This window comes from Macrotis lagotis, chromosome 1 (assembly GCF_037893015.1).
Source record: "Macrotis lagotis isolate mMagLag1 chromosome 1, bilby.v1.9.chrom.fasta, whole genome shotgun sequence".
Classification (NCBI taxonomy): Eukaryota; Metazoa; Chordata; class Mammalia; order Peramelemorphia; family Peramelidae; genus Macrotis; species Macrotis lagotis.
Window position 1 is genome coordinate 234,514,623 of NC_133658.1, and position 15,838 is coordinate 234,530,460.

Here is a 15,838-nt window from a genome sequence, read left to right on the forward strand (position 1 = left end):
AGTGTTTAAAGTATTTTTTCCCTTGGATTTGGAAGTTCTGGATTTTGGCTTCCAGAGAATTTTTATTTGGGGTTTTCTTTCAGGAGATGAATAGTAAATTATTTTCTATTTTCACTTTTTCTTGACATTGAGACTTTTTTTCATTTTGGTATTCAAGCACTTTAGTGATTCTTAATTTACCCTCTCTGTTTATGATGTCAGTTCTTTTTGCTATATCTTATATTTTCTTTCCATTTTTTACCTTTGTTTTAATATTTCTTTTTGTCTCCTAGAATTACTAACTTCTATTTGATTCTAATTTTTAGGGAGTTATGCCTAAGTTTTTAATTTTGTTTTTGTTTTTACAAGTAATGGGGTTAAGTGACTTGCCCAAGGCCATACAGCCAGGTAATTATTAAGTGTCTGAGACTGTATTTGAACTCAGGCCCTCCTGACTCCAGGGCTGGTGTTCTATCCATTGCATCACCTAGCTGCATCTGAATAAGTTTTTGTTCCTCTGATCTTAAACTGTTAATTATCTTTCCAAGTTTCTCATCTTGTTTCTTTCTCAATTCTTCTTATTATCTTATTTTTTAGAATCTCATTTTGACTCTGTTTTTAAGTATATAATTTTTCTAGCAATTCTAAGGAATCTTGAAACCAAACTATCATTTTAGGTTTTATAATGTTATTTTATTTTCCAGGTTTTTATTGTTTATCACTAATATTATAAGTTCTTTAATTTTTTTGTTTACTTATTTTTGGTGCTGAACCCCTTCTCCCTAAAAACCTCTGTTCCATGGATCCCAGGGTCACATTAATTTTACTGAGGACTTTTCCTTTTGGAAAAGGAAAAAATTATTCCCCCTTTCCTTTTTCATCACTGGACTGTTTTGCCCAGTAACTGTCTATGATACTCCCTCCTGAGGAGATCATATTTTGTTGAGAACCTCTCCTTAACATCAGGGAACTTTCCTTTTCACTGAGTACTGGTCTCTTCTTCCTACTACATTTGAGGCCCAGTCCTCCATCTTCATGCCTTTCTTTTATCCTATAGCTGATTTTGAAGTGTCTCCTCCTGCTATCAGACCCTTGCCTGGGAGACTTTTCTTTGCTCTATGATTGAGTGTGCACTCCACCTAGAATAAGGCAGCTACCATAAGAAAGTCTTTCTTTACCCTACAGGCTAAGATGTCAAACTATATCCTACCTCTGGTGATTGTGTTGAAACAGTTGAGTCATGGGGTGGTTGGGAGAATCATGTTCTATATCTTCCTTCTATTTCACCATCTTGGCAGGTTCTTGCCTCATCATGTAAAGGCTACTAAAAGGCTGAATAGACTTGACAGTTGGATAGACTTGACTTCACTTTATCTGAGAACTGCATGCATCATGGATCTGGGGAGAATGTGAAAAAAGACATTTCCCTCACTCCCAACTTTGAAGGTCAAAGAATAGAAGACAAATATACGGTTTGTGTGTGTGTGTGTGTGTGTGTGTGTGTGTGTGTGTGTGTGTGTGTGTAGGATGGTGTTCTCTGTAAGAATAACTTTTAGAAAAGAAAATATTAATGACATGGAGATTTACATATACCTCTGGGACTAATGGTTACACATCCAAGCCCTGGTTTGGACTTGTTTTTTTCCTGTTTTTTTCCTACTCTTTTTAGTAAAACTTTCTTCTCTGATATTATGGAAGTGCACAAGTCACTTTCTGTATGCTAGAAAGTACCACGTGGACATTTTTCAAGGTTTTTAAATATCTGGATATTATAAGTCAAAACTGGAGAAAATCCACCAAAGTGAACCAGGCCTCTGTTGTGCGATGAGCCTTTGACACAAGAATTGAGATAGTTCTCTAACAGTTTGAGGGTATTTCCTTGCTTCTTCAGCAAGACTGAGTTCTCACAGAGCCTAGATGATGTTTTTACTTATTTTTTCTCTTGGTGATCAAGGCTAAAATTATTCATGTGGACACAGGGGGTATGGAATTTCTTTGCTGAGGTGATTTTTAGAAGTTTATAATAAAATGTTGTGCCTAAAAGAAGAAGCAGACATAGAAAGCTTATTTGTTTAGTATTGAAATGTTCAGAGATTGCAATACATTATTTCCTTCTTTATCTTTTTTTTAATGTTTACTATCACAAATTTGGAGGGAGATATATGTATTGGGATAGGACTTTGATGGAGATTCTATCAAGATCTGGAAAAGTTATCAAGTTGGAAAGGATTTAAACTGGTTCACCTTAGTCCAAAGGGCAGAACTAGAAGCAATGGATGGAAGTTACAAAGAGGTCTATTTCCATTCCAAATCAGGGGAATTTTTTTTTTTACAAAGAGAGCTTTCCAACAGCAAAATGAATTGCCCCAGGAAGCTATGAATTTCCCCTTGTAAGAAATCTTCAAAAAGTATCTGAGTAACCAGTCACTTGTTGAAGATATTATAAAAGAGATTTTTGCTTTAGGGATGAGATGGGTAGCAGAGTGACACAGTGAAAAGAGCATTGACTCTGGAATCAGATAGGTTCAAATTTTACCACAGATGATCACTATCTGTGCAAGTCATTTAGCCTCCCTAGACCTCAGTTTTCCTCATCTATAAAAAAGAAGGAATTATATTAAATGACTTCTGAGGTCCCTTCTTGCTCTAAATCTATAATCTTAATTGATTTCTTTTTAAAAAAATTTATTTTTCCCAATTACATGTATAAATCATTTCTAACTTACTTTTTTTAAGTTTTGAGTTTCAACTTCTATCCCTCCTTCCTCTTTACCTTACCTGAGAAGGTAAGCACAATATGATATAGGATGTAGCTATATAATCATGTAAAACCAATTTCTATATTAATCTTTTTTTGGAATCAAACTTGAAAAGAAAGAAAATAGGAAAGAAAAGAAGGAAGGAAAGGGGCAAGGAGGGAAAGAAGTGAAAAATATTATTCTTTGGTTTTTATTATGACTTCATAATTTCTCTTTTTGGAGATGGATAGCACTTTTCATCATAAATCCTTTAGGACTGTCTTGGATCATTGTCTGAAAACAGCTAAATCATTCACAGTTGTTCATACAATAATGTATGATTCTGCTCACTTAACTCTCATCCGTTCATGGAGGCAAGCTTTCTGAAATCATTCTGCCTGTCATTTCTTGAAGCACAATAATATTTCATTACAATCATATATCACAACTTGTTCAGTCATTCCCCAATTGATGGGCATCCCCTCAATTTTCAATCCTTCATCATCATAAAAAGAGCCGCTATACATATTATTGGACAAATAGGTCTCCCACTACCCCCTCCTCCCCACCAATGTCCATCTTTTAAAATATATCTCTTTGAGAATCATGGAATGAATTGCAGGAACTGATGCTTTAGCAAAGGGAGCAGAACCAATTGTATATATTTACAGCAATACTGTGAGTTGATCAAACTTGATGAATGCTACTTCTCTCAGCAGTCTAGAGATCTAGGACAATCCTGGGAGACCTGGTATGAACAATGCTATTCACAATCAGAGGAAGAAAAACAAAACAAGAACAAAATTCAGCAAACAAAAAAATACTCTTCTTATCTCATGGCTTTCTTTCTTTTCCCTTAGTCCTAATTCGTCATACAGAAAATGACTTATCTGTAAACATGTTAAACATGTTAAACACAAATACATAAGTACAATCTTCACCTTCTTCATTTTGCTGCTGAAGGGAGAGGGGTGGAAAGGAAAGGTGGAAGGAAATTATGTAAAATAAATATGTATATGTATGTCAATGAATATTGGAAAAATTTCATAACTTGTAAATGGAAAAATAAAATAAAATATAAATTAGGAGAAAAATAAAATAAAACAAAGAGACAGCAACAAAAAATAAATTTGACTTAATTCTCTCTATATTGGAGTTCATTTTCAGAAAAAAATTTCCAGTTTTCTGCTTTTTTTCTAATTTTGGTTGCATTGATTTTGTTTTTGCAAAAACCCTTTTGACAATATAATCAAAATTATCCATTTTATATTTTGTAATGCTCTTTATCTGTTATTTGGACCAAAAGTCTTCCCTTAACCATTACCTGACAGGTAAATTATTCCATGCTCCCCTAATTTGCTTATGGTATCATTCTTTATGTTTAAATCATGTACTCATTTTTTATCTTATTTTGGTATATGGTTGAGATATTGGTCTATATCCTGTTTTTGTCATATTTTTTCCCCAATTTTCTAAGCAGTTTTGGTCAAATAGTGAATTTTTGTCCCCAAAATTTACATTTTTGGGTTTTTGAAACACTAGTTTACTATGGTCACTTATGACTGTATATAGTGGACCTAATCTATTTCTTAGCCAATTTCAGATTGATGTGATGACTACCACTTTGTAATACAGTTTAAAATCTGGTATGGCTAAGCCACTTTCCACCATGTTTTTTCCCCGCAATGATTTTCCTTGACATTCTTGACCTTTTGGTCTTCCAGATGAATTTTGTTTTTGTTTTCTTTAGTTCTATAAAATAATTGTTTTAGTAGATTTGATTCATATGGTACTGAATAAGTATATCAATATATGAAGATTGACATTTTTATTATATTGACTTGGCCTACTCATAAGGAATTAATATTTTTTCAGTTGTTTAGATATGAAATTATTTGAGTGAAAAATAATTTTTTGATTATATACATATGGTTCTTCAATTTGTCTTGGCAAGTAGACTTCCAAGTAGTTTATATTGTCTATAATTATTTTATTTTATTATTTTGTCAATTCATAAAACTTGTATTCCACTTACATCAACTTAATGCACATTTTCTTAACAATTATGCTTATTTTGTTCATAAAAATTTCATGAGACATTAACAAAACTAGTCATCATCTCAAATTATTTTTCTGTTAGTTATTTTTTATAGCATATGCATTTTAGGCAAATATCAAAAAGAATCACTACTGGAAAAAACTAAAAAAATTAAATGCATGTGCTGTGCCTGAAATACAGTGACTTTATCAATATTAAGCAATTTATTTTTTACTGCATTTTATGTGTACATTTGTTCTTAGATTGTCTAAACCATGTGAATACAAATAAAATGAGTGTAACAAAAATCATGAAATCAAACAGCAGGTAACTTTACAAATAATGGAATGTGAACCATTTCTTCCCTTCAGAATAAATTAAATGGGCTAAAACTTAGTTTCTACCATAGTCATATGTGTGCCAATCTTAAGGTACTCACAATTATCTATACCTGTGGCTGGAATCAATTACTTTTTTATCCCACCATAACAGTCCAATATGTAGGCAGTTTTCTTTGCTTAGCCATGGTTTGTTTCAATACTAGTCTTAACGAAATCAAAATGTACCCAAAGTACTTTGCCAGACATATAAAAAAAAATATATATATATATATATATATATATATATATATATATATATATATATATATATATATATATATATATAAATTCTAAATCCCTACATTGGCCTCCTCAGATGAAAACAGAACTCCTGAAATGTTAACTGGCTCTACTTCCCTAAAATTAAACATAAAACCACATGGGACATATAGAAATCCAAATAGTAGTACCATAAATCTGTCACAAATCATAACCAAAAACTATTTGTGAGACAACATGGATGACAAAATGGTCTACTGTGTAAATTTTAGAATGAAACAAAGTTGGAAAGCTAGTTAATTCTCCCCTTCTTCTACTGTTTCAGCTTTATCTCCCTGGGTGTTTATCTCCCTGATGTTTAGAAATATCAAGTTGTCTCTCTGTAATTGCATTATTAGTGTGCTGTCTTTGTATGTTCAGCACAGGCTTCATCAAAAGCCATTTTTTGCAAGGGTGCAGATTTTTTTTTTCCTGGAGAGTTCAGAATCTCATAATTGAACACAGAGATGTTCAAGTCCAGACACAATTTTATAGGATGTATTGGTTTCATCCCCTTTTTGCTAATTTCAAATGTTTCCTGATATGCTTGTTGTTATGGATCCACTGTTCCTTTCTTGTCATCAGCAACTACCTCAACTAAATAATGGTAGTAGTCTCCTTTCATTTTCAAATAGAAAACCTTACTTTCTGCTTGTGAAGCATTAGGAGTCAAGAACTTTTCCACTAGAGATAAAACATCATTGCAGATGTCTCTTAGTTTGGTCTCAATTTTCTCTCTGTATTTTCAGGTCATCTGAATTTTTTTCTCAGCTCCTTCCATCTTTTACTCAACACTAGAAGCAACCCTCCGAAATGAATTTGGGACCTCTAAGAAAGTTTTGAAAGCCATACAGAGAAGATTCCTCTTCTCCTTGGATAATTCAGTTCCTTCCTCAGTTATAGACATCATGCAGGCTATCATGTCATCAAATCTCTCAGTCTGTTCAACCAATTTAATCATTTTTATCCATGACTGAATCTTCTGTGCCTGGAGTAAATGGCAGTGGAAGATAGAAGGAAGTGGAGTTCAGTGGTTGCTGGCAAAGAGCTACAGTTATTTTAAACAGAATTTCTCTTTCCATCTTTTGCTTTTGAACTTATTTGGCTAGCATATGGCAATATATGATTTATGTGTGTTTATTTTATATCCTGCAACTTTGCTTAAGTTCATTATTTCAACTAATTTCTTACTTGATTATCTAGGATTCTCTTAGTATATGATTATATCATCTTCAAAGCATCATAATTTTGTTTCTTTATCACCTATTCTAATTCCTTCAATTTCTTTTTCTTCTCTTATTGCTATAGCTATCATTTCTAATACAATATTAAAAAGAAAGTAGGCATCTTGCTTGACTCCTGTTCTTATTGGGAGGTTTTCTAGCTTGACCTCATTACAGATAATGCTTGCAAAGTTTAATAATATCTAAAATTAGCTAATGCTAATAAATACTGCTTACCATTTTAAAAAATGATCTATTTATTCTCATGCTCACTAGTATTTTGTTTTGTTTTGTTTTTGCAAGGCAATGGGGTTAAGTGGTTTGCCCAAGGCCACACAGCTAGGTAATTATTAAGTATTTGAGGCCAGATTTGAACTCAGGTACTCCTGACTCCAGGGCCAGTGCTCTAACCACTGCACCACCTAGCTGCCCCTCACTAATGTTTTTAATAGGAATAGCTGCCATATTTTGTCAAAGGATTTTTCTGCATCTGTTAAGATAATCACATTATTTCTGTAGGGTTTTTTATTGATACGATCAATTATGTTGATAGATTCCTAGTATTGAAGCAGCTTGCATTCCTGGTATAAAATCTTACCTAGGCATAATGTGTGATTCTCATAATATATTGCTGTAATCTCCTTGACTGCATTTTATATAAAATTTTTGCATCAATATTCATTAGGGGAATTAACCTATAGTTTTTCCCCCTTTTTTTACAAAGCAATTGAAGTTAAGTGACTTGCTCAGGGTCACACAATTAGCACATGTCAAATGTCAGACTGGATTTGAACTCAGGACCTCCTAATTCCAGGGCTGATTCTCTAATCTACTGCACCACCTAGCACCCAATAATTTTCTTTCTCTATTTTTACTCTTTGTGGTTTAGGCAACAGCACCATATTTTTGTCATAAAGGGAATTTGGTAGTACTTCTCCTTTGCCTATGTTTTCCAAATAGTTTATATGGCATTAGGATTAATTGTTTAATGTTTGGTAGATTTCACCTGTGAATCCATTTGCTCCTAGAAATTTTTTTCTTAGACAGTTCATTGAAGACTTGTTCAAAATTTTTTCCCCCTAAAACAGGGTTATTTCAAGTATTCTATCTTTTCTGTTAATCTGAGCAGCATATATTCTTTTTGTAATATTTATATGTTTTGCTAAAATGACAGATTTATTAATATATAATTGAGCAAAATAACTCCAATAATTCCTTTAATTTCCTCTTCATTGGTCATGAATTCACCTCTTTCAGTTTTGACACTGGTAATTTGGTTTTCTTCTTTCCTTTATTAAATCAGATTAAACAAAGGTTTATCTGTTTAATTGTTTTTTCCTCACAAAACATTTTGGTTTTTTGTTTTGTTTTCTTTATTAGTTCAATGGTTTTCTTACTTTCAATTTTATTAATCTTTCCTTTGATTTTCAGACTTTCCAATTTGATATTTAATTTTGGATTTTTAATTTGTTTTTTTAGTTGTGCCCAATCCATTAAATTAGAGATATAAATTTTCTCCTAAGTACTACTTTAACTGCATCCCATAAATTTTGTTATGTTGTCTTGCTGTCATTTTCTCTAATGAAATTATTGATTGTTTCTATGATTTGTTTTTTGACCCATTTATTCTTTAGTATATATAATTTAATTTCCAAATAAATTTTAATCTATCTTTGCTCTCTGTTGAATGTAATTTTTATTACATTATGAACTGAAAAAGATATATTTAATATTTCTGCTTTTCTGCATTTGAATATAAAGGTTTTATACTTTAATATGCAGTAAATTTTTGTGTAGATTCTATGTACTGCTGCTGCTGCTGCTGTTGCAAAAAAAACCCATATTCTTTTCTATTCACATTTAGTTTTCTCCAGATGTCTATCAGAGTTAATTTTTACAAAATTTTATTCACTTTCCTAACTTCTTTCTTATTTATTTTTTGGTTAGATTTATTTAGTTCTGAGAGGGGAGAATTGAGGTTCCACCTAGTTTAGTTTTTACTATCACTTTCCTTTTATAACTCATTTAATTTTTCCTTTAAAAATTTATATATTATACCATTTGGTGCATATATGTTCAGTATTGATATTGCTACATATATTGTTTATGGTACCGTTTAGCAAAGTATGATTTCCTTTTAATTAGATCTATTTATGCTTTTGCTTTGACTCAGATCATGATTGCTACTCCTACTTTTTTCTACTTTAGTTAAAGCATAACAGATTCTTTTCTAGCCCCCTATCTTTAATCTGTATGTGAGTCTCTGTACTTCGAATGTGTTTCTTGTAAATAGCATATTGTAGGATTTTGATTTTAATCCATTTTGCTGGACACTTCTGTTCTATGGATAAGTTCATGACATACGCATTTACAGTTATTATACCTAACTGCATATTTCTCTCTATTCCTATTTTTAACACACTTTTCACTCTATCGCTCCTCACAAGTGTTTTACTTCTGACCACCACTTCCTCCAATTTGCCCTCCCTTTTATTAGTTCCTTCCCCCTTCTCTTATCCCCATCTCTTCTTAATTTTCTTTAAGGTAAGATAGATTTTCATATCCAACTGAATGTTCATGTTATTCCCTCTTTGAATCAGTTTTTTTTAAGATTTTGTTTGCAAGGCAATGGGGTTAAGTGGCTTGCCCAAGGCCACACAGCTAGGTAATTATTAAATGTCTGAGACCGGATTTGAACCCAGGTACTCCTGACTCCAGGGCTGGTGCTTTATCCACTGTGCCACCTAGCTGCCCCTTGAATCAGTTTTAATGAGAGTAAGCTTCAAACACTGACCACCTCCATCTTCCTTTCCACTGTAATAATTCTTTCATACCTCTTTAAATTTGAGAAAATTTGCCCCATTCTGCCTCTCTCTCTTCCCTCTTTTCCTAGTACAATCTTCTTTCTTACTCCTTAAATTAAAAAAAAAAACCATCACAGTCAACTCACATCAACACTGTCTGACAATGCATACCTTTGCTAATTGCCCAATAGTATTGAAGTTCTTAAGAGTCACAAGTATCATCTTCCCATGTAGGAATATGAAGTTTTATCATATTGACTCTCATGTTTTTTCTTTCTGATTTATACTTCTGTTTCTCTTAAAAATTAAAATTTTTATCTCTAGTCTTTTCATTGGGAATGCATGAAAGACCTCTATTTCATAAATTTTCATTTTTTCTTTGAAAACTCAGTTGTAATCCCCCACTTTGAAATATTATATCCCAAACCCTTTGGTCCTTTAATGTAGAAACTGCTAAATCTTATGTAATCCTGACTATGATTCCATGATATTTGAATTGTTTCATTCTGGTTGCTTGCAACATTTTCTCCTTGGCCTATCTTTTTTCTTGATAATTTCTTACAATATGGTATCCAGGCTCTTTTTTCAGTCTTTCAAAAAGATTTTTCAGGCTTTCAGGTAGTCCAATAATTTTTAAATTATCTTTTTTCAACTATATTCCAGGTCAGTTGTTGTTCCACGAGAAATTTCATGGTTTTTCTATTTTTTCATTCTTTTGATTTTTGTTTTAGTATTTCTTGATGTTTTAAGTTTTCCCAATTCTAATATTTTAGGAATTATTTTCTTCATTGAGCTTTTTCTATTAGCCCCTTTCTACATTTTAAGAAATTATTTTCTTCAGTGAATTTTTGTATATCTTTTCCCATTTTTTCTGCTTCCTTTACTAAGTTGACTCTTTCTTCAAGATTTCCTTATATTACTCTCATTTCTTTTCCCCATTTCTCTTCTAAATCTCTCATTTGATTCTTTCAGTCTTTTTTTGAGTTCTTCCAGGAGTTCTTTTTGGGCTTGAGATGATCTGCATTTTTCTTTGAAGCTTTTCATGTTACCATTTGGCCTTGTTGTCTTCTTCTGAGTTTTTGCCTTTACCCTCCCTGTCATCATGGTAATTTTCAATGGGTGTTTTTTTCTTTTGCTCATTTTTTTTGCTATTTCTTGTCATTTTACTTCATGTAAAGTTGGGCACTACTCCTGGAGTGGAAAGGGCTCTGTTCTAAGCTTCCTGGGACAGGGTTTGGGGGTCTACCTGCTGGCTTGTACTAGAGATGGGGCCTCACTACTGACTTGTACTGGAGGTAGACCTTGCTGCTGGCCTGCCCTCAGGGAACGGTCTCACTATTGATGTATACCAGGGAAAAGACCTCATAACTTGCTAGCACTTGGAGTGGAGTTTCTCTGGTGGCTTATTTTGGGATTTGGAGACTGTCTGTTGAGCCCCTTGGGTGTAGCCTGCTTCTGGAATCCTTGAGCATCATCTGATGAACCATATGTCCCTCTTACTCCAGTGAGACAGACCTTTCCTTCTGATCCTCCAAGCTATCCTGGATTAGAAAACTACTTCACCACTCCAAATCTAATTTTGAGGTATTATTCTAAGGTTGCTTGGAGGGAATATGATAGAACTTATGTGACTTTCTACCTTACACCATCTTGGAATCAGGAGGACTTAGAAGACTTTTAAGATTCCTTCCAATGCCATGTCTTTGATTCTATGTAATATTTTTATTGTTGTTCAGTTGTGTCTGACTCCTGGTGATGCCATTTGGGGTTTTCTTGAAGAAGATACTGGAATGATTTGTCATTTTCTTCTCCAACTCAATTTCCAGATGTTGAAACTGAGATGAACAGGGTGAAGTGAGTTTTCCAGGGTCACACAGCTAGTAAGTTACTGAGACCAGATTTAAATTCAAGAAGAACAATCTTCCTGATTGCAAAACCAGTGAGCTATACAATATACCACCTAGATGTACTAATCCTATGTATAGAAATGGTAAGGGAGGCTTATTGTATAATGAAAGTGCTTCATGGACAGTTAAAAGACAGGGATTATAGTTCTGTCTCTGATACTAGCCAAGTAAGAAACTGGAAACCGTAATCTCTTTATGTTTAAGTCAAGACAGGGTGAACTAAATAATTTTTCAGAACTCTTTCAGCTCTATTTAATTTCTAAATATTGTTATCAAAATCCTGGATATTTCCTTTTAGATAGTCCTAGTCTCAGATATATTTTTCTGCTGCTGTTTAGAGATGAGGAAAAAACATAAAGAAAAACAAACACATATACCAAATCATTTCTATCAATTTGATAGGGAAGATACATGGTCACTGCTTCAGAAGTCGATTCCAGCTCTATTGCCCAGCCACATTTTGCTTTGTATGCACACATACAAAAGGAGAAACAACATGCAGTACAACGTCAACAACAGAATAACAAGTTTTCTTCTGCAACACTAATTTCACAAAAAGTATGTCCTTTCAAAACACTGAGGAATGTCTCTGGACCACAATGTCAAGACCACCATGTATTTACAGTCTGTGTAGTAAAGTTCAAACACTGACTTTATGACTTACTAACTTTATATGACCTTGATCAATTCCCTTTCCTTCTCTAGGACTCAGTTTCTTCCTCTAAAAAAATGGAGATTTGGAGGAAATAAACTTCAAATCCTATGAGAGCTTGCCAGAGGATCAAAGTGTCTATCTTAAGTGGGAGGTCATTTCTCAGTAGTCGCTCCCTATCTTTACAGCATCAGTTTAAATAACTAAAAAGTTCTCTACTCAAGGTCTCAAGGGTTTCCTTTAATATTTCCCTGTCATACTAAGGGAAATCTCAGCCAACAAGGCGATGTCTCTCCTCTTACTCATATTCCTTTTACATGTAGTTTGAGTTAAGGGCTGTTAATGGGGTGTAAAATCTTGAGCATAGCACTCTAGAGGGTGTAGAATCTTTATCACAGCACATTAGAGTCTTTTCTTATATGTTGTGGGTTCAAACTTGGGAAGTTTCACCAAAATCACATCTCTCTGGCTCATTAAATTCTCACCCAGAATGCTCTATGAAGTACCTAAGAAATGGACCCATTTGCTCTCCACATACTTGTCAGGGCCAGGGAATAGAAAAGGAGGAAACAGGGCATAGGGACATGGAGGGGGAGAAGGATGAAGGGGAAAGAGGAAGAAAGGGTGTCAGATATTTTGGAAGTGTGTACACTTTTAGAAGTGATACCTTGGGAACTGTTTAAACTATTCTGGGATAAAATCTAGAATTATGTTAAGGAAGCTAGAGATTTCATATCTAGGCATACATTGCAAGGTGATGATAAACCAAAATATTTGTAAAAGCACATTTCGTGGTAGCAAAAAACTGGAAATAAAATACATTTTAAATAAAATCACTTAGGGAATGATTAAACAAATATGACACATATATGTAATAGAATATTATAGTGCCATGAAAAATAATGAATATGTGCATACATGGAATTATAAGAAGAGATCATTTCCTTCCTGGCCTTGCTTTTGACTCTCAGGATTTCACCAGCATACCTCCTCATGTATGTTCTCCCTCTCTTCCTCAGCTCACTTTTCAATTCCCTTTTGTAGATTGTCTCCATACTCCTACTCTATGAGAACATAAGCTCCTAGCAATTTGGAACTATGCCCAAAGAGCAATAAAACTGTACATACCCTTTGATTCATGAATACCACTATTAAGTAGTGGCAATGAAAAGAGATCAAAAAAAGAAAAAGAAAGACTTATATGTACAAAAATATTTATAGCAGTTCTTTCTGTAGTGGCAAAGAATTAGAAATTAAGGGGATGTCCATCAATTGAGGAATGGCTGAACAAATTATGGCATATGGATGTAATGGTTTTCTTTTTAAATAAATCAGAAAATACCTAGTGAGTGAACTTCAGAAAAACCTGGAAAGTGAACAGAACCATGAGAACATTGCACATATTAAGAGCAACAATGTATGATGATCAATGATGATGGACTTAGCTCTTCTCATCAATACAGTGATCAAGGACAGTTCTAAAAGTCTTGTGATGGAAAATGCCATCCACATTCAGAAGAAAAACCTTTGGTCTGAATGCAGACCAAAGCATATTATTTTCACTTTTTTTTTTCACTGAATATGGTGACTTTATTGATGGTTCACAATAAAGGACTCTAGACTTCTCCCCCCTACAGGGGTACTTTGGGACAAGGATGTGAATGGGGCACAGGATCTGTGTTAGAGGAACGCATGTTAGGGATGTGGGCTCCCCAGTGATGTAACTTTTTTTTTGGCTCAGGATGAAGATTCATCTGTGGCTTCCCATTTTATTCTTTGGAGGCCATGAAGACCATGAGGTCAAATACGCGGTTGCTATAACCATACTCGTTGTCATACCATGAAATAAGCTTGACAAAGTGGTCATTGAGGGCAATGCCAGTGCCTGCATCAAAGGTAGAAGAGTGGGTGTCACTGTTAAAGTCACAGGATACAACCTGGTCCTCTGTGTAGCCCAGGATGCCCTTCAAGGGTCCCTCTGATGCTTGCTTCACCACTTTCTTGATGTCATCATATTTGGCAGGTTTCTCCAGGCGGCAGGTCAGATCCACAACAGATACATTGGGAGTGGGAACACGGAAAGCCATGCCTGTGAGCTTTCCATTCAACTCAGGGATGACCTTGCCTACAGCCTTAGCAGCTCCAGTGGAAGCAGGGATGATGTTTTGGGCAGCACCATGCCCATCACGCCACAGCTTGCCAGAGGGACCATCCACAGTCTTCTGGGTAGCAGTAATAGCATGGTCATGAGTCCTTCCACAATGCCAAAGTTGTCATGAATGACCTTGGCCAAGGGGGCCAAGCAGTTGGTGGTGCAGGAGGCATTACTGACAATCTTAAGGGAATTATCATATTTCTCATGGTTCACTCCCATCATGAACATTGGGGCATCAGCAGAAGGGGCAGAGATAATGACCTGTTTGGCTCCACCCTTCAAGTGAGCCCCAGCCTTCTCCATGGTGGTAAAGACACCAGTGGACTCTACAACATACTCAGCTCCAGCATCTCCCCATTTAATATTGGTGGGATCCTGCTCCTGGAAAATGGTAATAGCTTTTCCGTTGATCACCAGCTTTCCATTCTCAGCTTTGACAGTGCCCTTGAACTTGCCATGGGTGGAATCATATTGAAACATATAAACCATGTAGTTGAGGTCAATGAAGGGGTCATTGATGGCCACAACATCTACTCTGCCAGAGATGAGTGAAGCCCTGGCCACCAGACGCCCAATGCAGCCAAATCCGTTGACTCCGACCTTCACCATCTTGGCTCAGGAATGCGACTGACCAGGGCAGTGGATCCTTGTAGGGAGCTTGGAGAAGAGCTGAGAGCCTTATTTTCACTTTTTAAAACTTCTTGTATGTTTTTTCTTTCTTTCTCATGTTTCTTTTCCTTAAGTTCTGATTCTTCTTTCATATGACATATAGAAATATGTTAAACATGCTTATTATTATTATTATTATTATAAAACCTATATCAGATTACTCACTGTCATGGAGAGGGGGAATTAAAGGAGGGTAGTATAAAAATGTGGAACTCAAAAACTTGCAAAAAGATGAATGTTGCGATTGAAAAAAATAAAAGAACATAAAAAAAAGAACATAAGCTTCTTGAGGGCAAAAGCTCTTTTTTGACTTGTATTGCTATCTCCAGCACCTGCCATGGTTCTCAAACTTGATAAATGCTTATTGCTTTTCCTTATATGAGTTGATGTAAAGTAAATTAAGTAGAACTAGAAAAACAACATATACACACTACAACAATAAACTGAAGGAACAATAGCAATAAAGATTGAAATTGAATGATATATAATTATTATGGCCAAGCTCAGTCCCAAAGAAGAGTTATGAGAAGAAACATCCCTTTCAAGAGAGAAGAACTATGGATGTGAAACATAACATAGAGTTAGATTTTACTAATATATTGTTCAATTTTGTTAAACTATTTTCCCTCTGTCCCTTATTTTTTATCTTTTATTATTTATTATAAAGGATAATTCTTTGGACTGAGGAGAGAGTAGGGAAGGACTGAGAAATGAAGTGATATAAAAAGGGGATGATATGTTTTTTTTCTTTTAAAAGTAAACACTGTTGGTAGGAAAACCTGTGCAGTGAATGAACTCATGAGACCTATACCTATTTTCTTTTTTTGGCCAATTATATTTGCAACAATCAGTTTCTTTTCTGATGAATAATTTATTACCCTATCAGGGTTTTAGGGAACTCCTGTTAAAGAAAAAAAAATCTGCCTAAAGAGAAGTCATATCTTTAACCCAAATAATAAAGAGGAACTATGCCAACCTCAATTCTTCAGAGCTGGATAATTTAGCTCCTATAAATATTCTCAATACCAGAGGACT

At 34.4% G+C, this 15,838-nt stretch overlaps 2 pseudogenes; both read right to left on the reverse strand.

The window, feature by feature from the left end:
* Window positions 1-5,650: 5,650 nt before the first annotated feature.
* On the reverse strand, window positions 5,651-6,354 carry LOC141487972 (14-3-3 protein zeta/delta pseudogene; annotated as a pseudogene).
* A 7,389-nt stretch (window positions 6,355-13,743) lies between these two features.
* LOC141515440 (glyceraldehyde-3-phosphate dehydrogenase-like) lies at window positions 13,744-14,780 on the reverse strand (annotated as a pseudogene).
* Window positions 14,781-15,838: the final 1,058 nt, after the last annotated feature.